We start from the raw sequence: 22,815 nt of genomic DNA, 5'->3' as shown, positions 1-22,815 counted from the left end.
ACTTTAAGTATGTCCTGCCATTCCCTTCTGGCCTGAAAAGTTTCTATGAAAGATCATCTGTTATCCTTATGGGAATCCCCTTGTGTGTTACTTGTTGCTTTTCATTTGTTGCTTTATTTTTAAAAACTAGTTTCACCAGGGTGATAATTAGACATTCACAATATTTTTCTTTTAATATTTTCAATATTTCACTAAATCACATTGTTTCCTAAGAGAAGTGTGCTGTCTTCTTATCTTTGTCTGTTTCTCTGGCTGCTTTGAACACTTCGATTTTATCAGTGCATTCAAGAAATCTGATTACAGTGTGCTAAGTGCAGTGTTCTTCATTTTTCTTATGCTTAAAGTTCACTAGGTGTTGGATTATAGTTTTCATCAAACATGGGAAGATTGTGGCCATTACTCCCTATGAGATTCCAATTAATCATGCATTACCCCTCCCACAGGTGTGTCTCACAGTTCATTGATCTGCTTATCATTTTTAACATTTTCTGTTTTTAATTTGGATAGTTTCTGCCATTGTCTGTTTCAAAGTCATTAATATTTTCTTCTACAGTGCCTAATGCATTGTTAATTTCATTTAGTGGAATATATTTTTTATCTATTCAAGTTTGAGTTTTTAAGAAATATATCTATGTTTCTAGCTTGCATGTCCAAGTGGTCCTCTCCCTTCTTAAACATTTGCAATACAATTTTTAATAGCTTTTAATATTTTATCTAATATTCTGGGTTTGTTTCTATTGATTTCTTCTTCAATGGTTTATATTGATGCTATTCTTCAATTGTTTATATTGATGGTTTATTTATATTGATTATTTCTGATAAAAGGTCATATTTTCTGCTGCTTTACATGCCTGCTAGTTACCTTTTGGATTTCAAATATTCTAAAATTTAAACTTTTAGGTGCTCAGTACCTCTATAGTTCTATAGATAATTTTGAGCTGTGTTTCTTTTATTTTGAAATATCTTGATCAATTTGCAGTGTCTCTTAAGTGCTGCTGTTGTTGTTTTCAGTCACTAAGTCATGTCTGGCTCTTGTGACTCCATGGATTGTAGCCTGCCAGGCTCCTCTGTCCATGGGATTTCCAAGGCAAGAATACTGAAGTCATTGTTATTTCCCTCTCCAGAGTATCTTCCAACCTAGGATTGAACTCCTGTCTCCTGCATTAGCAGGTGGATTCTTACCCACTGAGACACAAGGGAAGCCATTTAAGCATTGTTAAGATGGCACAAAAGCATCCATATGTAAAGGTAACTTTTATACCACTGCTAAGATACCATCCTGAATAAACTATTTGACACTCCATGAATAACCATAGTATCCCTACAAAAAGGCTGTTAGAAGTACACATTATTTTCAGACTTGTATAAATTCTTGGCATTATTTCTTCTGCTTGTTTCAGGTTGTTATTTCCTCACTTTGGGCAGTTTTCTCACATGCATACATTGGGCAGTATTCAGTGAATATGATAGAGACTTGTTGCAGAACCCTGGAGTCCTATTTCTGTGCAACTCTCTCCTCTTCAGTATTCTCTACTGAAAATGTCACGACACTGACCATCTTGGACTCCTAACTTTTTCTCATGAACTCAGAGAGACTGCTCTTTTCCCTCCTTGAACTCCTCCCTTCTGCAGGGCCATCTGGGTACTCTGTCCAGGCAGTAAAGGGGGGCAATCATAGAGTGCAACTTTCCCCCCCTTTCTCAGAGACCACTCTCTTGTACTAACTGAAGTTCAATTTCTGGACATCATTCTTCCCTATATTTTGTCCAGGTTTAGTTGTTTCAGGTGGAAGGGTAAATCCACTTCCTGCCCAGAGTCAGTAATTTTTTTTTTCCTTTGGTCTTACTGTCTTAGGATATTCCATTGACTATCAGCATGGGAAAGGCATTGTTTTAATTAGATATTTCACACTGGAGTAAGCAAAGAACATTCTGGAATTTGACTTAGAGAAGAAGGGATAAACATGGATAGAAAGACAGATGACAGATAATTTTCAAATGGAGAATAGTTCTTTAATTAAAATTTCTTTACCTGTGCAGCCTATGCCTGATGCTGATTGAAATACAATAAACGAGAAAGCTTGGTGTCTTGCTGATCTGTACCTCTCTAAGCACACTGTTTGTTGAACCCAGGGTAGGCAAGGCATGACAGGTGAAGCTGGAAGAAAACTTGAAGAGCTGTATGATCCGTAGACATGTTTATTCTCTCTGGGCTGGCACTGGCAGCCAGTAGCAGCAGCAGACATGCTGTATTCTCTCCTCTCGTGCAGCCCGTGGACACAGCCATAAGGCAGCCTCACCACCACCTAACGTATCCACAAAGTCGACATAACACAACACAACCTCCAGAGATTTTTCAGGTGAAGTTTATATATGCTTACAGAACAGAAGTAGCCCTGGCCAACTGAGTACCTCATGACGTACATGAGCAATAGTATAAGCAATCTTAGCTATTCCATAATCATTGTTTACAAAACGTAGGGCAGGAACAAGAGGGTGTGGGGTGAGAGAGCCTGACCATGCCATCTTAGCTAATTTTCTCTTTCCCTAAACCTAGTGAATACATAGCACATTAGAAAAGAAATCAGGGAAAGAAGACGGGTGATAGACACAGAGGAAGGGGTAGACTTGTTATAATTTAAACAGAATTGACAAATTCATCAATGAGAGGCTTCCCTGGTGGCTCAGTGGTAAAGAATCGACCTGCCAATGCAGGAGTTCGATTTATTCCTAGTTCCGGACGATCCTATGTGCCACGGAACAACAAAACGTGTGCACCACAACTACCGAGCCTATGCTTTAGATTTCAGGAGCCCTAACTACTGAGCCCATGTGCTGCAACGACTGAAGCCCACAGGCCTGGAGTCTGTGCTCTGGCACAAGAGAAGCCACAACAATGAGAAGCCCACTCACCACAACTAGAGAAATGCCCATACAGTAATGAAGACCCATAAAAGCCAAATAAAGCCAAATATAAAAATAATAAGAAGACACCAATGAAATAGCATTGACTGATGTCCTGAAAAGGTGTATATGGTACATTTTGCCATGCAATAACATTTTATTTATTTATTTATTTAATATGACTGTGCTTTTTATTTTTAATAATTTTTCATTTCTTTTTTTGTAAGTTAATTTATTTATTTTAATTGGAGGCTAACTACCTTACAATATTGCGGTGGATTTTGCCATAAATTGACATGAATCAGACATGGATCATCCTCCATACATGTGTCCCCCATCCTGAAGCCCCCTCTCACCACCCTCCCCATCCCATCCCTCAGGGTCATCCCAGTGCACCAGCCCTGAGTGCAGTGTCTCACACATCGTACCTGGACTGGTGATCTATTTCACATGTGGTAATACGCATAACATTTTATTTCTAATGCAGTCAAAATTATCACTCTGGTTTCATTTCATCTTTTGAAAGGTCTTCCTTACCCTGAAGTTAAAAAAATAGACTTCCAGCAGAGGAGCTAAGATGGTGGAGGAATAGGACGGGGAGACCCCTTTCTCCCCTACAAATTCATTGAAAGAACATTTGAACACTGAACAAACTCCACAAAACAGCTTCTTTTTTTTTTCTTTTTTTCCCTTTATTTATTTATTTATTTTTTCAGTGGGTTTTGTCATACATTGACATGAATCAGCCATAGATCTACACGTATTCCCCATCCCGATTCCCCCTCCCACCTCCCTCTCCACCCGATCCCTCCGGGTCTTCCCAGTGCACCAGGCCCAAGCACTTGTCTCATGCATCCCACCTGAGCTGGTGATCTGTTTCACCATAGATAATATACATGCTGTTCTTTCAAAACATCCCACCCTCACCTTCTCCCACAGAGTTCAAAAGTCTGTTCTGTACATCTGCGTCTCTTTTTCTGTTTTGCATATAGGGTTGTTGTTACCATCTTTCTAAATTCCATATATATGTGTTAGTATGCTGTAATGTTCTTTATCTTTCTGGCTTACTTCACTTTGTATAATGGGCTCCAGTTTCATCCATCTCATTAGAACTGGTTCAAATGAATTCTTTCTTTTTTTTTTTTTTCCCCGCGCACCTCGAAATGAATTCTTTTTAACGGCTGAGTAATATTCCATGGTGTATATGTACCACAGCTTCCTTATCCATTCATCTGCTGATGGGCATCTAGGTTGCTTCCATGTCCTGGCTATTATAAACGGTGCTGCAATGAACATTGGGGTGCACGTGTCTCTTTCAGATCTGGTTTCCTCAGTGTGTATGCCCAGAAGTGGGATTGCTGGGTCATATGGCAGTTCTATTTCCAGTTTTTTAAGAAATCTCCACACTGTTTTCCATAGCGGCTGTACTAGTTTCAAAAATAAACAAAACAACTTCTGATCACTAGCAGAGGATATCAGGCGCCCAGAAAAGCAGCCCACTGCCTTTGAAAGGAGGTAGGACAAAATATAAAAGATGAAGAGAGAGACAAAAGAGATAGGGACAGAGACCCATCCCGGGAAGGGAGTCATAATAGAGGAATTTTCCAAACACCAGGAAACCCTCTTACTGGCAGGTCTGTGAGAAGTTTTCAAATCTCGGAGGGCAACCTAACTCGGAGGAAAAATAAATAAAACCCACAGATTACATGCCTACAAGCAACTTCCAGCAGAAAAGTACCCCAGACGCTCGCATCCGCCATTGGCAAGTGGGGGCTGAATGGAGAGGAGTGGGCAGCATTGCTTAGGGTAAGGACTGAGCCTGAATGCCCTGAGGGCAATCAGAGGGAGCTACCGTAAGATAGCAACTTAAACTGTGAGATAGCAAGAGAGAGAGAGAAAATTAACCAGTGAAAAGCGCTAACCGAACACACTGCCAGCCCGATCACAGAACAAAGGAAGGACTGAGGAATTCCAGAGAAGTGCTAGCTGGCTGTGAACCAGCCCATTCCCCACCAGAGGCAGGAGGCAGGGGAGAGGGGAAAGAGGCAAACTTGGTCCCAGAGATGGCATCCCCTACCAAACTGCAAACAGGCTTCCAGTTTCTAACCAAAGACTTCCTGAGATTCTGGATGGTTGACATCTGCTGGGAGGGTGGCAGCTAGAGACCAGCTCCCCAGAAGAGACACAAGGCGCACCCGACCGGAGCGCGCGGAAACTGAGGCTGGGACTGCAGAGTGGATAAGGCGCACTGCACCCAGGGAGAGTGCGCTTGTCAAACTCCTGGCTACCTGAGCTGCTCGGGCGGGGAAGGCACAAAACGCAGGCCCAACCAAGTCTGTGCTTTTGTGGAGTACCCAAAAACTGGAACCGCATGCAACTCAGGGCCTGATCCCTATAGAGCAGCCTGGAGCCTGAACAGTGTAGACAGGGAAAGCACACAAGCTGCGAGTGGGGGCAATCCCAGTGTGGCCGGAACACTGTGAGTGCTCCCCACACAGGCCAGTGATATTTGTCTGCAATGCCCCTCCCTCCCCACAGCATGACTGAACAAGCGAACCTAAACAGGAGACCACTTCCACCCGCTTGTGTCAGGGTGGAAATTAGACACTGAAGAGACCAGCAAACAGAAGCCAAATAAACAAAGGGAACAGCTTCAGAAGTGACAGGTGCAACAGATTAAAATATCTGTAGTTAATACCGACTACACCGGAAGGGGCCTATAGATATCGAGAAGTGTAAGCTGGAACAAGGAGCTATCTGAAACAGAACAGAACTCACACTGCCCGCAACAGCTCCAGAGAAATTCCTAGATATATTTTTACTAATTTTTTTTCTTTTTTTAATTTTTTTTTCTTTTATTTTCTTTTAAAATTCCCTATTACTCCTCTATTACTTCTTAATTTTCATTTTCTTTTAAAGTCCTCTATTACTCCTCTATTACTGCTTAATTTTCATTTTCATATATTTTTACTATTTTTTAATTAAAATTTTTTTCTTTTTTTCTTTTATTTTCTTTTGAAGTCCTCTATTACTCCTTAATTTTCATTTTCATTGCACTATAACCTTGCAAAAAAAAAAACCCTATTTTTAAAGTGAAATTCATATACATTTCTTAAATTTTTTGTGTTTTTGTTTTTGTTCTTAATATTGTATTTTCAAGAATCTAACCTCTACTCTAGATTTTTAATCTTTGTTTTCAGTACTTGATATCAATTTTGGACATTTAAAAATCCAATATTCAGTACCCATTTTTACTCAGGAGTGTGTTGATTACTCTCTCCCCCTTTTGACTCTCCTTTTTCTCCCCCAGATCACCTCTATTTCCTCCCTCCCCCATCTCTTCTCAATCCAATTCTGTGAATCTCTGTGGGTGTTCTGGGCTATGGAGAACATTTAGGGAACAGAGTACTGTGTAGATCTGTCTCTCTCCTCTTGAGTCCACCTTTTTCTCCTCCTGCTCATCTCTATCTCCTTCCTCCCTCTCCTCTTCTTCATGCAACTCTGTGAACCTCTCTGAGTGTCCCTCACTGTGGAGGGTCTTTTCACCATTAACCTAGAAGTTTTATTATCAGTGCTGTACAGTTGGAGAAGTCTTGAGGCTACTGGAAGAATAAGACTGAAATCAGAGGCAGGAGACTTAAGCCCAAAACCTGAGAACACCAGAAAACTCCTGACTACAGGGAACATTAAGTAATAAGAGATCATCCAAAAGCCTCCATACCTACACTGAAACCAACCACCAATTCATTCATTCACTGAAAACCAAGAGCCAATAAGTTCCAGGGCAAGACATACCACACAAATTCTCCAGCAACACAGAAACAACCCTGAGCATCAACATACAGGCTGCCCAAAGTCACACCAAACACATAAACCCATCTCAAAACCCACTACTGGACACTCCATTCCACTTCAGAGAGAAGAAATCCAGTTCCATGCACCAGAACACTGACGCAAGCTTCCCTAACTAGGAAACCTTGACAAGCCAATCTTCCAGCCCCACCCATTGGGAGAAACCTCCACAATAAAAAGGAACCACAGACCACCAGAATACCGAAAGGCCACTCCAAACACAGCAATCTAAATAAGATGAAAAGGCAGAGAAATACCCAACAGGTAAAGGAACATGAAAAATGCCCACCAAGCCAAACAAAAGAGGAGGAGCTAGGGAATCTACCTGAAAAAGAATTTAGAATAATGATAATAAAAATGATCCAAAATCTTGAAAACAAAATGGAGTTACAGATAAATAGCCTGAGACAAGGATTGAGAAGATGCAAGAAATGTTTAACAAGGACCTAGAAGAAATAAAAAAAAGAGTCAATTAAAAATGAATAATGCAATAAATGAGATCAAAAACACTCTGGAGGGAACCAACAGTAGATTAACAGAGGCAGAAGATTGGATAAGTGAGGTAGAAGATAAAATGGTGGAAATAAATGAAGCAGAGAGGAAAAAAGAAAAAATAATCAAAAGAAATTAGGACAACCTCAGGGACTTCTGGGATAATGTGAAACACCCCAACAATCATAGGAGTCCCAGAAGAAGAAGACAAAAAGAAAGGCCATGAGAAAGTACTCAAGGAGATAATAGCTGAAAACTTCCCTAAAATGGGGAAGGAAATAGTAACACAAGTCCAAGAAACCCAGAGAGTCCCAAACAGGATAAACCCAAGGCAAAGCACCCCAAGACACATATTAATCAAATTAACAAAGATCAAACACAAAGAACAAAATATTAAAAGCAGCAAGGGAGAAACAACAAATAACACACAAAGGGATTCCCATAAGGATAACAGCTGATCTATCAATAGAAACTCTTCAGGCCAGAAGGGAATGGCAGGACATACTTAAAGTGATGAAAGAGAATAAACTACAACCCAGATTACTGTACCCAGCAAGGATCTCATTCAGATATGAAGGAGAATTCAAAAGCTTTACAGACAAGCAAAAGCTGAGAGAATACAGCACCACCAAACCAGCTCTCCAACAAATGCTAAAGGATCTTCTCTAGACAGGAAACACAGAAAGGGTGTATAAACACGAACCCAAAACAACAAAGTAAATGGCAACGGGACCATACCTATCAATAATTACCTTAAAAGTAAATGGGTTGAATGCCCCAACCAAAAGACAAAGACTGGATGAATGGATACAAAAACAAGACCCCTATATATGCTGTCTACAAGAGACCCACCTCAAAACAAGGGACACATACAGACTGAAAGTGAAGGGCTGGAAAAAAATATTTCACACAAACGGAGGCCAAAAGAAAGCAGGAGTCACAATACTCATATGAGATAAAATAGACTTTAAAATAAAGACTGTGAAAAGAGACAAAGAAGGACACTACATAATCATCAAAGGATCAATCCAAGAAGAAGATATAACAATTATAAATATATATCACCCAACATAGGAGCACCGCAATATGTAAGGCAAATGCTAACAAGTATGAAAGGGGAAATTAACAATAACAGAAAAATAGTGGGAGATTTTAATACCCCACTCACACCTATGTATAGATCAACTAAACAGAAAATTAACAAGGAAACACAAACTTTAAATGACACAATGGTCCAGCTAGACCTAATTGATATCTATAGGACATTTCACCCCAAAACAATCAATTTTACCTTTTTCTCAAGTGCACTCAGAACCTTCTCCAGAATACATCACATCCTGGCCATAAATCTAGCCTTGGTAAATTCAAAAAATTGAAATCACTCCAGTCATCTTTTCTGATCACAACACAGTAAGATTAGATCTCAATTACAGGAAAAAACTATTAAAAATTCAAACATATGGAGGCTAAATAACACACTTCTGAATAACCAATAAATCATAGAAGAAATCAAAAAAGAAATTAAAATATGCATAGAAATGAATGAAAATGAAAACACAACAACCCAAAACCTATGGGACACTGCAAAAGCAGTGGTAAGGGGAAGGTTCATAACATTACAGGCTTACCTCAAGAAACGAGAAAAAGTCAAATAAATAACCTAACTCTACACCTAAAGCAACTAGAGAAGGAAGAAATGAAGAACCCCAGGGTTAGTAGAAGGAAAGAAATCTTTAAAATTAGGGCAGAAATAAATGCAAAAGAAACAAAAGAGACCATAGCAAAAATCAACAAAGCTAAAAGCTGGTTTTTTAAAAAGATAAACAAAATTGACAAACCGTTAGCAAGACTCATCAAGAAACAAAGGGAGAAGAACCAAATCAACAAAATTAGAAATGAAAATGGAGAGATCACAACAGACAACTCTGAAATACAAAGGATCATAAGAGAATACTACCAGCAGCTCTATGCCAATAAAATGGACAACTTGGAAGAAATGGACAAATTCTTAGAAAAGTATAACTTTCCAAAACTGAACCAGGAAGAAATAGAAGATCTTAACAGACCCATCACAAGCATGGAAATCTAAACTGTAATCAGAAATCTTCCAGCAAACAAAAGCCCAGGACCAGACGGCTTCACAGCTGAATTCTACCAAAAACTTAGAGAAGAGCTAACACCTATCTTACTCAAACTCTTCCAGAAAATTGCAGAAGAAGGTAAGCTTCCAAACTCATTCTGTGAGGCCACCACCACCCTCATTCCAAAACCAGACAAAGATGCACAAAAAAGAAAACTACAGGCCAATATCACTGATGAACATAGATGCAAAAATCCTTAACAAAATTCTAGTAAACAGAATCCAACAACATATTAAAAAGATCATACATCATGACCAAGTGGGCTTTATCCCAGGGATGCAAGGATTCTTTAATATCCACAAATCGATCAATGTAATACACCACATTAACAAATTGAAAGATAAAAACCATATGATTATCTCAATAGATGCAAAGAAAGCCTTTGACAAAATTCAACATCCATTTATGATAAAAACTCTCCAGAAAGCAGGAATAGAAGGAACATACCTCAACATAATAAAAGCTATATATGACAAACCCACAACAAACACTATCCTCAATGGTGAAAAATTGAAAGCATTTCCCCTAAAATCAGGAACAAGACAAGGGTGCCCACTATTACCACTACTATTCAACATAGTTTTGGAAGTTTTGGTCACAGCAATCAGAGCAGAAAAAGAAATAAAAGGAATCCAGATAGGAAAGGAAGAAGTAAAACTCTCACTGTTTGCAGACGACATGATCCTCTACATAGAAAACCCTAAAGACTCTACAAGAAAATTTCTAGAGCTAATCAATGAATATAGTAAAGTTGCAGGATATAAAATTAACACGCAAAAATCCCTTGCATTCCTATACACTAACAATGAAAAAACAAAGAGAAACTAAGGAAACAATACCATTCACCACTGCAACAAAAAGAATAAAATACTTAGGAGTATATCTACCTATAGAAACAAAAGACCTATACATAGAAAACTATACAACACTGATGAAAGAAATCAAAGAGGACACAAATAGATGGAGAAATATACCGTGTTCATGGATTGGAAGAATCAATATTGTGAAAAGGACTATACTACCCAGAGCAATCTATACATTCAATGCATTCCCTATCAAGCTACCAACAGTATTCTTCACAAAACTAGAACAAATAATTTCACAATTTGTATGGAAATACCAAAAACCTCGAATAGCCAAAACAATCTTGAGAAAGAAGAATGGAACTGGAGGAATCAACCTGCCTGACTTCAGGCTCTATTACAAAGCCACAGTCATCAAGACAGTATGGTACTGGCACAAAGACAGAAATATAGATCAATGGAACAGAATAGAAAGCCCAGAGAGACAAAGGAGGCAAGAATATACAATGGACAAAAGACAACCTCTCTAACAAGCAGTGCTGGGAAAACTGGCCAACCACTTGTAAAAGAATGAAACTAGAACACTTTCTCACACCATACACAAAAATAAACAAAAAATGGACTAAATAAAGATCTAAATGTAAGACCAGAAACTATGAAACTCCTAGAGGAAAACATAGGCAGAACACTCTCTGACATAAATCACAGCAGGATCCTCTGTAACCTACCCCCCAGAGTAACAGAAATAAAAGCAAAAATAAACAAATGGGACCTAATTAAAATTAAAAGCTTCCTTACAACAAAGGAAACAATAAGCAAAGTGAAAAGACAGCCTTCAGAATGGGAGAAAATAATAGCAAGTGAAGCAATGGACAAAGAACTAATCTCAAAAATATACAAGCAACTCCTGCAGCTCAATTCCAATAAATAAAAGACCCAATCAAAAAGTGGGCCAAAGAACTAAACAGACATTTCTCCAAAGAAGACATACACATGGCTGACAAACACATGAGAAGATGCTCAACATCACTCATTATCAGAGAAATGCAAATCAAAACCTCAATGAGGTACCATTACACGCCAGTCAGAATGGCTGCTATCCAAAAGTCTACAAGCAATAAACGCTGGAGAGGGTGTGGAGAAAAGGGAATCCTCTTATACTGTCGGTGGGAATGCAAACTAGTATTGCCACTATAGAGAACAGTGTGGAGATTCCTTTAAAAACTGGAGATAGAGCTGCCATATGACCCAGCAATCCCACTCCTGGGCATACACACCGAGGAAACCAGATCTGAAAGAGACACATGTACCACAATGTTCATCGCAGCACTGTTTATAATAGCCAGGACATGGAAGCAACCTAGATGCCCATTAGCAGATGAATGGATAAGAAAGCTGTGGTCCATATACACAATGGAATATTACTCAGCCATTAAAAAGAATACATTTGAATCAGTTCTAATGAGATGGATAAAACTGGAGCCCATTATACAGAGTGAAGTAAGCGAGAAAGAAAAACACCAATACAGTATACTAACACATATATATGGAATTGAGAAAGATGGTAATGATAACCCTATATGCAAGACAGAAAAAGAGACACCCATGTAAAAATCAGACTTTTGGACTCTATGAGAGAAGGCAAGGGTGGGATGATCTAAGAGAACAGCATCGAAACATGTATATTATCAAGTGTGAAACAGATCGCCAGTCCAGATTGGATGCATGAGACAAGTGCTCGGGGCTGGTGCACTGGGATGACCCAGAGGGATGGAATGGGGAGGGAGGTGGGAGGGGGGTTCAGGATGGGGAACACATGTACACCCATGGCTGATTCATGTCAATGTATGGCAAAAACCACTACAATATTGTAAAGTAATTAGCCTCCAACTAATAAAAATAAATGGAAAAAAAATGATCTTTGAAGAATTAAGTAGTAGCAGTAATAAATATTATATTACTAGTGACAAATTTAAATAAATAAATATGAAACTTATAAAGTGAAGATGAAGTGGGATGGTATCACTGAGAAAGTGAACATAAATGAGAAACAAAAGAAATGAAAGCTAATGATCCTTCATATGGATACAACCTTGAGGACCTGAGAAGGATCTTTCAGTAAAACAGGAGAAAAACAAGAAACTGTGATATCATGAAAGTCAAACTGAAAGAGAAACTGGAGGGTGGAGGAGGAATGAGCTGTGACAAATGAATAATTAAACATTAGAATTATGCCAATTAAATCATTACTCCACATAAATCCACAGGAAACAGCTCTGCAGACATTCTAGATTGTTTTAATGTTTGCTCATTTTCCTCAACACCATTTTAAATAATCCATTCCTTCTTCAGGATTCAATAAACTGTTCTTATTATATCTTAAACTATCTTTGACTCTATAAATGGGTTTTCTTTTCTCTCACAATGACCATCTATCTAATCTTTGACTACAACTGGATTATTTATGGAGCCTAATACTTCTGTTGTAATGCCTGGTGAGAACAATCCTCCTTACAGTTCCTATTGATCTCAATCTTTTTGGTTGATTTCAAGAATTCAGTTTGCTGGGTCAACATTATGTTACCCTCATTAGAACAAGGATTAATTTAGACATATTTGGGAATAGCTGAAATTCTAGGATATCAATTCATCTCATACAAAATTACAATTTACCCCTTAATCTGTTCAATTTTTTGTTGTTGTTGTTATTAGTTATCTCTTTTATTAATATATATAATAGTTCATATATGTAAATTACAATCTTCCAATTTATCCCTTTGACAAAATGCAACATCCATTTATGATAAAAACTCTCCAGAAAGCAGGAATAGAAGGAACATACCTCAACATAATAAAAGCTATATATGACTCTGTAACTCTACATCTGTAACTCTATTTCTGTTTTGTAAATAAGTTCACTCGTACCATTTTTTAAGACTCCACATGCAGGCGATATCATATGGTATTTGTCTCTTTCTGACTTACTTCACTAAGTATGACAGTCTCTAGGTCCATCCATGTGGCTGCAAATGGCCTTATTTCATTCTTTTTATGGCTGAGTACTATTCCACTGTATATATGTACCACATCTTCTTTATCTACCCCTTTGTTGATGAATGTTTAGGTTGCTTCCATGTCCTGGCTATTGTGAATAGTGCTGCTGTGAACATTGAGGTGCTAGTATCTTTTTGAATTATGGTTTTCTCCAGATAGATGTCATGAATATTTGACTGAAGATGTTGCTTTATCAAAGACTTTTTCCATGTGTGTTGAGCTGAACATATAAAATTTTCTCCTTTTATCAGTTAATGTGGTAAAAGTACATGAGTAGACTTTCCTGCTTTTCAGAAAATAACCCATCTCAACCATGATGTATTTTACTGCATTACCGTACTTGGTGTGTTGAGATTTTGTTTAGAATTTGTTGCACCTTTGTTTAAAAGTGTGCATGGCTTGTAACTGTCCTCTGTTGTACTGTCCCAATGGGTTTGAGACCAGGTTACACTCCTCATCATCCAAGTGGGCAGTATTACCTCCCATGTAAGACTGAGGCGACGTGTTCCTTATGTAGTTTCTTGGCCTGGGCCTGGCTTTTGTGTAGACAGATTTTTACATTTTGATTGATTCCTTTACTAGCTACTGATCTGTTCAGCTTTTCTAATCTTTTTAAAATAAGATTTGGTGTTATTTTTCTAAGGAGTGACCTGCATTGTTGCTGTGTAACAAGTGACCCCAACACTTCCTGGGTTACAACAACACTTTCCATCTCACCGCTTCTGTGGCCCAGGAATCCAGGCTCAGCTTAGCTGGCTCCTCAGGCCCAGGTCTCTCATGGGCTGTGACCAGGTGTCACAGAGGCTGCAGTGTTATCTAAAGGCAAGACAGGGCAAGAGTCCTTCTTCAAGTTCACTCATGCTGTCAACAGGATTCAGGTCTTTGCCAGTTGTTCTGTCCGACCTGGCAGTTTGTCCATCAGAGCAAGAGGGGGAGAGAGTGTGAGTCAGCTAGTTGAAGACTCAGTGCTGTAAACCCCATCTTAGAGGCCACCTTCCACTACTTTTCGTGTACTCTTTTTGTTGAAAGCCAGTCACTAGGTCCAGCCCACACTCAAGGGTGTGAACCTTGGTCATCTTAGACCTCTCTACCCCATGGTCCATGTCAATAACATTGTCAATTTCTTGGTAAAAAAGGTCTTAATATTTTCTTAATTTTTTAATCTCCATGGTATCTGACATTAAGCTCCACCTTTCATTTCTAGAATTTTTTTTTCTTTTTTCTCAATTTATCTCAGCAGAGGTTTATCTGTTTCCTTGCTGCTCAAAGAAAGCCGACTCTCAGCCAACTCTCATGTCCATCACATTTTTGGTTCTCCTGTCATTAATTTATCCTTCCATTGTCATCATTTCTTTCTATTCTTTCTGGGTTTTTTTCCTGGTGATCTCTTTACAGGTTATTGAGTTGAAAGCTTAACTTCTTTGTTATTTTTGTAAGCATAGCTTCTTAATTTTCAAGCTTTATTTCTATCATAAGAATTTTTTTTAATTTATTTTTATTAGTTGGAGGCTAATTACTTTATAATATTGTAGTGGTTTTTGCCATACATTGACATGAATCAGCCATGGGTGTACATGTGTTCCCCATCCTGATCCCCCCTCCCACCTCCCTCCCCATCCCATCCCTCTGGGTCTTCCCGGTGCACCAGCCCTGAGCACTTGTCTCATGCATCCAATCTGGACTGGCGATCTGTTTTACACTTGATAGTATACTTGTTTCAATACTATTCTCTCAGACCATCCCACCCTCGCCTTCTCCCACAGAGTTCAAAAGTCTGTTCTGTACATCTGTGTCTCTTTTTCTGTCTTGCATATAGAGTTATCATTACCATCTTTTTAAATTCCATATATATGTGTTAGTAAACTGTATTGGTGTTTTTCTTTCTCGCTTACTTCACTCTGCATAATGGGCTCCAGTTTCATCCATCTCATTAGAACTGATTCAAATGTATTCTTTTTAATGGCTCATATTGTAAGAATTTAAAGTTAAACATTTCTTCCTGGTTCTGTAGTCCTGTGTCTGGTATATTTTGGAGCATAGCAGTAACATTGTTCAGCTTCCCTGGTGGCTCAGGTGGTAAAGCTTCTGCCTGCAATGCAGGAGACCTGGGTTCGACCCCCAGGTCTGGAAGATCCCCTGGAGAAGGAAATGGCAACCCACTCCAGTACTCCCACCCGGAAAACTCCACAGACAGACGAGCCTAGTCGGCTACAGTCCACGGGGTCGCAAAAAGCCAGATACGACCGAGCAACTTCACTTTGGTATCATTGTTCAGTTCTTGAGCATTTTTGTTGTTCAGTTGCTAAGTCATGTCCAACTCCCCATGACCCCATGGACTGCAGAATGCAAGTCCTCCCTGTTCCTTACTATCTCCTGGAGTTTGCCCAAGTTCATGTCCATTGAATCAGTAATGCTATCAACCATCTCATCCTCTGCCACCCTCTTTTCTTCTTTTGAGCATTTAAATATCTGTTATTACTCTTCTGTGACCCATGAATGATATGGAAGGTACTTTTATTTTCTAAGTGCATGGGGATTTTAGGTTATACATTTATTATTGATTTCAGCTCAGAAGGCTTATGGGCAGAGGGCACAGATGTGGATTATACCATGTCACCTCCTACTGTCTCCAGGGATCATCTGGTGGTCCCTCTGCCTTTCCTATGTGACTGATGTTCCTTCTCCACTGTGTTGTGGTCCTTTTTACATCCAGTGTTCTCTGTTTTCATGGTGGCATCTCTAGAGTGAGTTTCTTCTTATTTATCCTGCTTTGGAGTCAATGTGCTTCCTGAGGATAAAGTTTTGTGTCTCTTGGGAATTCTGGAAAAATTTCAGCCATTCTTCTGTTGACTTTTGCTTCAATTTACCTTATGCTTGACTTTCTCACACCATTTTCCAAGTCTCATACTCTTGCTCATGTTTGTCTTTTAGTCTTTTTTTTTTTTTTCAGTCACCATGTTCTAGGTGAATTCCTCCACTTTCCCCTCTAGTTTTCCAGCTGCATCTTCATCTCTGTCTAATCTGCTACTTAACCTGCACATTAAGCTCTTCATTTCAGTGATTCTGTTTTTCATTCCTTTTTTAAAAAATATTTTATTTTTATTAATTGATTTATTTGGTTGCACCGGGTGTTAGTTGCAGCATGTGGGATCTTTAGTTGCAGCAAGCAGGATCTAGTCCCCTGACCAAGGATCGATTCTGGGTCCCCTGCATTGGGAGCACAGTGTCTTACCCCTGCACCACCAGGGAAGTCCCTATTTCTCATTCTTAAATGTCCTCAGTAGTTCTTTCCAAACCTGCCTCTTCTCTTGCTTGGTGTTCTCTTCTTTACACTTATTCCAAGTTCTTCTTTTATCTCTAAGCATACTTATTTTATATGTGTGCTCAGTTTCATCCAACTCTTTGCAGGCCCACCAGGCTTCTCTGCCCATGGGACTTCCCAGGCAAGAATACTGGAGTGGGCCACCACCTCCTCCCCCAGGGAATCCTCCCAACCCAGGGATCAAACCCAGGCCTCCTGCATTGCAGGCAGATTCCTTTTGACTAGTGCCACCTGGGAAGCCCTGCTTATTTTATATACTGCAAAGAATAATGCCAACATAATAAAAACCCCAAAATAATACCAAAGTCTAAATTTCTTGAGCATTTGCTATGCTGCCTCTCACTCCCTGAAGCCCAGTTCTCATGAGCTTTGTACCCTTGGCTGTGATTTTGTGTTCAGGAGACTTTGTCTCCCTGGAGAGGCTCTGCTTCTCCCAGGAGCCCAGGAGTAGGGCTGATCTGGAAATAAACCATTAAAGGCTTATTTCCTGGACTCATAAGAGGGGATTTCTGAAGGTGTCATTGACAAAGAAGGAATTTGATCCCCCAAACAAAACTCAGAGCTTGAAGAGATTGCCAAGGTGAACTTACACAAATACTGGTGAATAAAGCAATTGTGGAAGTTAAAGAATGCTATGGTGCAAGTAGCCCTGAGTGACTCAGCTAACCTGGGGGGAATTTTGTCCTGGCCTAGGACTGCCTCATCAGGGACAAGAGCAGTGTCCAGGATGCAGAAACTCGGAGGCCCTCCCTCCCTGCACACTTCCATTAAGCACTTTATTCAGTTTGGGACACAGTTGCAAAACGTGACTCTGATTTTGTCCTCAATGAACTTAACTTCCCATTGACTCCTCGGTTGTCCATGCAATGGAGGTGGTGTGTGTGTGTGTGTGTGTGTGTGTGTGTGTGTGTGTGTGTGTGTGTGTGTGGTTTTTTTTTTTTATTTTGTACTTTTTGAGAACATTTTAGACATCTTTATTATGACTGGAATACTTAACACTAAGTCTGCAGAGCATGCAGCCCTTGGTATATGTTTTTGTTTTATTTTAATTGGAGGCCAATTACTTAACAATATTGTGGTGGTTTTTGCCATACATTCACATGAATCAGCCATGGATTTACATGTGTTCCCCATCCTGATCCCCCCTCCCACCTCCCTCCCCATCCCCTCCCTCAGCGTCATCCCAGCACACCAGACCTGAGCACCCTGCCTCATGCATTAAACCTGGACTGGAGATCTATTTCACATATGATAATATACATGTTTCAATGCTATTCTCTCAAATCATCTCACCCTCACCTTCTCCCACAGAGTCCGACACTCTGTTCTTTACATCTGTGTCTCTTTTACTGTCTCGCATATAGGGTCATCACTACCATCTTTCTAAATTCCATATATATGCGTTAATATACTGTATTGATGTTTTTCTTTCTGGCTTACTTCGCTCTGTATAATAGGCTCCAGTTTCATCCACCTCATTAGAATTGATTCAAATGCATTCTTTTTAATAGGTGAGTAATATTCAATTGTGTATATATACCACAACTTTCTTATCCATTCATCTGCCAATGGACATCTAGGTTGCTTCCATGTCCTGGCTATTGTAAACAGTGCTGCGATGAACATTGGGCTACACATGTCTCTTTCAATTCTGGTTTCCTCAGTGTGTATGCCCAGCAATGGGATTGCTGGGTCGTATGGCAGTTCTATTTCCAGTTTTTTAAGGAATCTCCACACTGTTCTCCATAGTGGCAGTACTAGTTTGCATTCCCACCAAAAGTGTAAGAGGGTTCCTTTTTCTCCATACCCTCTCCAGCATTTAAGTTGTAGAAAGAGCGAAAGTGAATTTAAAGGCCTAAATTCAGGTAGCAGGTCAAAGAAGAGCCAGGACTCAAGGCCCTCACCATTTACCCCAACTCCAAACTTCAGTTCCCAGAATGTGACCTGATTTCACCTGCTCGGCCAGAAGGTAGAGACATTTTACCAATAGTGCCACTCTTTTTGTGTGTCATGCTGAGAGTAATCTGACAAAGGCCTAGATGCTGGGATAAAACCTAGTCCTTTCTTTGTACCTTCACAAATGTCCTACTGGTAAGGCAGCTACCTATCTCATGCTCTTAGAACTAGGCTGGGGCATCCAGGACACTCACTCCTGTGGCACATCCTGTAATTCACACTTCACAGCATGAGGTGTTTCCATGGAAACAACATTCCCGCTGGGGTAGCTTCTTCCATCCACTCCCTTCCTTCTGATCGAATACTTCCTGGGGTCCTGGTCCCCATGGCAGAACCCAGGAACAACAGTGTACTAAGTGTCCCTGAAAACAAAAGTTCCGGCTCCTCAAAAGTCACCCACCTAACAATTAGAAAATGGTGAATGCCACTGGGAGGAAGAGGGGACCTGTTACAAGCTTGCTCAGGGCATCTCCTGAGTCACTCATCAATAACTGAAAGGACACTTAAAGGACTGGAGGCTCTGCCACCATGCTAAAGGCCAGAGTGAGATATGCTATCTGTGGCCACAAACAACAACTTTATCCTTCCAGCTGATAATGGCAAGGGTTACTTATATCTTCTTTTGCCTAATCTTCATACACAAACCCTATTTAGCAGATGACAGAATGACTTGAGAAAGTTACAATAAACATGCCCGTGGTTCCACAGTTTGTCAGGACAGGACCTAAGTTTACCTCATTCTGTCTGATCCCAGTCCCCATACTCCCCACAGTGACAACATGGGTCACTTCTCACCATCACCCAAGACCTCCTGCTTCACATCCTCCCCACAGCAGATAGACACTGGGCATGCTGAGCAATGCTGCAGTGATTTTATTAGAGTAAACCTGATAGAGACCACATAGGTGGGACAGTTGTCAGGATTCCAGCTACAGTTGAGAACAGGGCGGAACATGGAGCGCACACCAGGCATCACTGGCAAAGATTACTTTACCAAAGACACCGCACTGAGAATTATTCCAAAAACACTGCTCAGCACCAAGGATATCTTATAGCCATTGCAATTGTTGTCAGAGATGATGGAAACCTGGGAGGGAGGAGGAGTAGGAGGGACAACACCTGAGCCCACAGCAGGGCTATCCTGTCTCCCAAGAGTCACCTCACCCTCCAGGATTCAGACCCCTCCCCAGAAGAACATCCTTTCGCAGACCCACCACTGGAAGGGGGCTGCCATCAGGCTCCAAGGGGAGGATGGCTCCATAACAACACAGGCACAGGTGTCAGGAGAGAGACTAGCCACCAGCCACACCAGGAGGGGCGGAGAAGACAAAGATCAACAGGGCACAGCCAGGACTAGTCCTGAAGGCGGAGCAAGGTGCTGGAGCCTGGGTTTGGGTCACACCTCCTGCACCTTCACCTCTTCTTGCAGGTGTGCTGGGTGGACTAATGTGCATGCAGGAGTCATAAACAAACTCATGTGCTCTGTGTGCTCCTTTTAATGCATGAAACTCAGCTCGCAGAAAACCTCTCATTTCGAACAATCAACAATTTGAGGAAAATGTGTTGAGACAAACTATCCAAAATCTCCAGTATTGTTTGACAAGAACTATAAAGGAAAGATGGTTCTTCAGGAGATACACTGCTAGCCAAGGTGAGCAGTCACAGGTACCTAGAAGCCCCTTCAGGAGCCCAGGCACCAAAACACCACAGTGGAAATTCAGGCTTGTAAACACGAAGACCATGTCAGTGGAAATGGGGATCTGAGCCAGAGCAATGGTCCACAGAGTGGGAACAAGAGGAGGTGATGAAACCTTACAAAGACAGGGAATCCCTTGCTGGAAAGAGGCTAAAGCCAGGGGCTCCTTTTCAATATTCCTAAAGTAGAACTGACATGATTCCTACATGTGTGTGAGCTGAAAGCTTCCTTTCCTGCCAAACATTAAAATTCTACTCCTTCAATGCTAGTTCCACTCACTGAGGAAAAAAACAATCACCTGCCTCAACACACTTGGCCTCTCAACTCTACTGTGTGTGAGATTTGATTTGCACGCTGTGGGCATATTAGGCAACAACAGAGGCTGGATGTACACATGGACTGCCCTTGCATATTACAGGTGCTGCCAGGGTGGAGCAAAGGTTCATGTGCTTCTTTGCTGATAGCTCCTGTCTGTCACATATCCCATGACTGCATGATCTATTCCCATGTGGCATACCGCACTATGCATGTCAGTGGGCAGGGCAGAGTGAGGTCAGGAGAGTAAATTACCACAATTTGTTCAATATGCAGCCTGGCATTAAATCCCTCCTCATTGAAGCAATCCTGGATTTTTCCAAAGGCTGCCTTTTCTTCATCAGTTCAGTTCAGTTCAGTTCAGTTCAGTTCAGTTGCTCAGTTGTGTCCGACTCTTTGCAACCCCATGAATCGCAGCATGCCAGGCCTCCCTGTCCATCACCAACTCCCAGAGTTTACTCAAACCCATGCCCATCGATCAGTACTATCAACCAAATTGAGCGTTGAGTTCAACAATGTTTTGCTTCCAACTAACACCGCTGAAAGCCCACCATAAAACACAGGGCAGGCTTCCACTGAAGGAAAGACAAAAAACATCTTGTCAAAGAATAACCAGAGTAGGAGGTTCCTGTTTCCACCACTTGATAGAAACTCACATATCCAAAGCTTCCAGACTCACCTTCCACAAAGACCCAGCCTCTCCCAGGACTGCTTAACATCCCAGACTGAAAACCTCCCAGCAGAGGGAGCAGCAAGAGGTGTGAGGCCTGGAGATCCCTCTAGCCTTGACCACTGCCCCAGGCATACCAGCCTGCTTCCTCCCTCCCAACGAGCACCACTATCTCCAACAAACTAACCTCCAGGGTTTGTACAGCTAATGATCCTTCCAGCTCCACACCACCCTCTCCATTAAAGACTGAAAGCCCCAGGGAGTTTGTGCAGGACTCCTGGACACTGATCTGCCACCCGCCCTCGGATCTGCCCTTAGAAGCTGCTTGGACAGGACTGTGGAGGATGGAGTGAGATGGCATGGGGCAAGGATCAAGAGGACCATCAGGACCCTCCTTTCTACCCTCATGTGTCTAGAAGGTCAGCTGTCTGGTCACCAGCAGGGTCAGCACAAGCAGTGCTCCCTTCATCATGGTGGTAGCTAGAGTGCTCTGCTCAAGGCAGGGTTTCTGCAGCATTACAAATCACTAGCTCCCCAAGCCCAACCCACATACCTCCCAGGAGGACGAAAGGCCTGTGGCCAAGAACCTGGCAAAGGTGATTCTCTTGGATCCCGGGGTGTTTACTTGGAAGCCCATTCTGCTCTGAGAACAGTGCTCAGGGGGAATTTGTGGTAGCATCTTTGCCAATGATCAAGTGGAGCTGACATTTCTAACTGACTCCATTTGGAGCCAAATGCTCTGTTGTCCCAGCCCCAACCATCACCTGTTTTCCTGGTCATCCTTCCCCCAATCTATCCTGGTTCTGAGGCAACACTCTCCCACACTGAGCATATGGAATCACAGGAAGACCAAGGACAGGTCTACACCACTCTCAGGTAGAAAAAAGGTCATCTAGAATCCTCCTTTTATCTCCAAGTTCAAGTCCTGGAGATAAGAATGGGGAGCTGGGCCTTCCTGCATCTTCAAATATCTTAACATCTGCAGCCCCTAGGCAGGGCCTGAGCACTGCTGGACAGCATCCATGGCCTCCAAATCATTCCCAAGAAGGAACTCACAGGACCTGCACCAAGTGGATTTTCTCTGGCACTAATAATTCTGATAATTTCGGATCATGCCACCAACTTTTTCCAAACCCTTAAGGAAACAAGTTCCTGGAAACATTCTGGACCCCCAGTGGTCCAGACTTGCCCCTTCTGGTTGTCTCATCCTCTTCCATCAGTGAACCTGGTCTCAAGAGGTACTAGCACTGCACAGTCTATTCAGAAACATCAGTGAGCAGCTGTGAGGTTGTGTGGTTTGTCTCCATCAGAGACTCTGAGGTCCACAGCCCTACAGGACACTAAGGACAGAGGGCTAAGCCATCAGAGGTGGCATTCCACATGTGAAAACTCTCTCAGTGTCAAAATCAAACTTCCATGCTAGGAGAGCAGTTAGTTAGCACAAACAAGATGAAATGGGCCTTGAAACTCTAAAAGGAAGTCTGATGGGGAAGGAGGTGGGAGGGGGGTTCAGGATGGAGAACACATGTACATCCGTGGCTGATTCATGTCAATATATTGCAAAAACCACTACAATATTGTAAAGTAATTAGCCTCCAATTAGAATAAATA

At 41.2% G+C, this 22,815-nt stretch overlaps 1 protein-coding gene and 1 pseudogene across 1 annotated transcript in view; one reads left to right on the top strand and one right to left on the bottom strand.

The window, feature by feature from the left end:
* Positions 1-22,815, top strand: part of LOC122691992 (major allergen I polypeptide chain 1-like) — a 141,229-nt gene that overhangs the window by 95,178 nt on the left and 23,236 nt on the right. The window lies entirely within an intron of this gene.
* On the bottom strand, positions 19,401-21,725 carry LOC122691990 (annotated as a pseudogene).

The sequence above is a fragment of the Cervus elaphus genome, chromosome 4 (assembly GCF_910594005.1).
Source record: "Cervus elaphus chromosome 4, mCerEla1.1, whole genome shotgun sequence".
NCBI classification, from domain to species: domain Eukaryota; kingdom Metazoa; phylum Chordata; class Mammalia; order Artiodactyla; family Cervidae; genus Cervus; species Cervus elaphus.
The sequence above is the reverse complement of the archived record's forward strand: the minus strand, read 5'-3'. Positions and strand labels throughout refer to the sequence as shown.